The sequence below is a fragment of the Macrotis lagotis genome, chromosome X (genome assembly GCF_037893015.1).
Source record: "Macrotis lagotis isolate mMagLag1 chromosome X, bilby.v1.9.chrom.fasta, whole genome shotgun sequence".
Taxonomy (NCBI): Eukaryota; Metazoa; Chordata; class Mammalia; order Peramelemorphia; family Peramelidae; genus Macrotis; species Macrotis lagotis.
In genome coordinates, this window is record NC_133666.1 from 82,425,110 (window position 1) to 82,426,874 (window position 1,765).

Consider the following 1,765-nt stretch of genomic DNA (forward strand, 5'->3'; position numbering starts at 1 on the left):
ATTCAGTCTCATTTAAAGAAGTCTAATGAATGGAAATATTTACTCTATATAAATTTTATATATTTTTTACGCTTTAAAAAACATGCTGTGCTTTAAAACTAGATTGCAACAAACCAATATTTAAAAATGAAGTGGCATGCACATTCTAGTTTTAAGGGTCCACAGACATCCTGAAAGAGTGCAGATTCAATAAATCAATTTTTTTAAAGGTGAGAGGAAGGGGATGGGAAAAGAGAATTTAGTTTTCATACATTGAAGGGGGCAAAGGCCACTCTTCAGCTTCTCGATGGGAAGTTCTAAGACTCCTATACACTGCTCACCAAGTCTTCCTTTGTGCTCTCATTGATGAAAGCTAGCTCTGGGCTCAGGGGGCAGGAAGAAGGTAGAAGGGCATAGTTTGGAATCATCTTTCACTTCTCTAAGGCCTCTGGGCTTTCTTTTTTTTTCTTCATATAAAATAAATTCTTAGTTTTGTCCGTCATGGCTCCTTCAACCATTGTAAAAGTTGAGGTGTGTAATAGGTAATGATGATATCAGCACCTGCTCTTCGGAAGGCTGTCATGGCCTCTAAAACAGCAGTTTTGAGGTCAAAGGCCCCGGCTTGAGCCCCGTGCCACAACATGGCAAACTCCCCAGAAACGTGATACACAGCGAGGGGAAGGACAGAGAGCTTGTTCTTTACTTCTCTTAAAATGTCCAACCCTGGCTTGACCATCAGGATATCTGCTCCCTCCTGGACATCTCGATCCACAGCTCAGAGGGCCAGGCCCCGAGCTCCTGGAGGCAGTTGATAACATCGTTGGTCACCAAAAGCTGGGCTAGAATGTGCTGCATCCCGGAAAGGACCATAGAAACAGGAAGCAAACTTGGCACTGTAGCTCATCACTGATACCTTGTTGCCAAGTCCATGGGTGATCAATGCCTCTTTGATGGCAGCAATTCACCCATCCATCATATCTGATGGAGCCACCACCTGGCAGCCTGCCTTGGCATAGGCTAGAGCAACTTCTGCCAGCCTCCTGCTGCTGTCCTTGGCCCTGAATGAGCCATCCTCCCTCAGGAGCCCACAGTGACCATGTGAGGTATAGGGACACAGGCACACATCACAGGCAACCAGGAGACTGGGAAACACCTTGTGTAGCAGGCGAATTGCCTGAATAGCTGGGGTGTCTTCTGTGTCAGCTCCTGAGCCCAACTCATCCTTGGCGACTTTGCTGGGTACCCCAAAGATGAGGACACATTGTAGACCCTTGGCTACTAAGGGTTGAAGCATCTCTTCCAGTTTATTCACGCCATACCTGGCAATGCCAGGAAGGCTGTCGATTGGTTGCACAGCATCAGGAATATCCGTGACAAAGATGGGGTAGATGAGATTGGAGGCATCGAAGGTGCTGGCTGCTGTCTGCCAGTTTTGCAAGAGGGGGTGGAAGTAACCACTATGAAGCAAGGACTCAGGCTGCATGACTGGGCCACAGTAGTTCGAGAGTCGCGCAGCCCCAGATAGCGGCGGCTCTGAAGCTAACATTCCTAATAACATATTGAATAGTAGTGGAGATAATGGGCCTCCTTGTTTCACCACTGATCTTATTGGGAATGCCTCTAGCCTCTCCCCATTGAATATAATGCTTGTTGATGGTTTCAGATATATTATTATATATTATATATTATTATATTATTATTATATTATATTATATATTATATTATTATTCTAAGGAACAGTCCATTTCTTCCTACACTCTTTAGTGTTTTTAGTAGGAATGGGTGC

General features: G+C 45.0%; 1 pseudogene; it reads right to left on the reverse strand.

The window, feature by feature from the left end:
* Positions 1-357: 357 nt before the first annotated feature.
* On the reverse strand, positions 358-1,506 carry LOC141498257 (delta-aminolevulinic acid dehydratase pseudogene; annotated as a pseudogene).
* Positions 1,507-1,765: the final 259 nt, after the last annotated feature.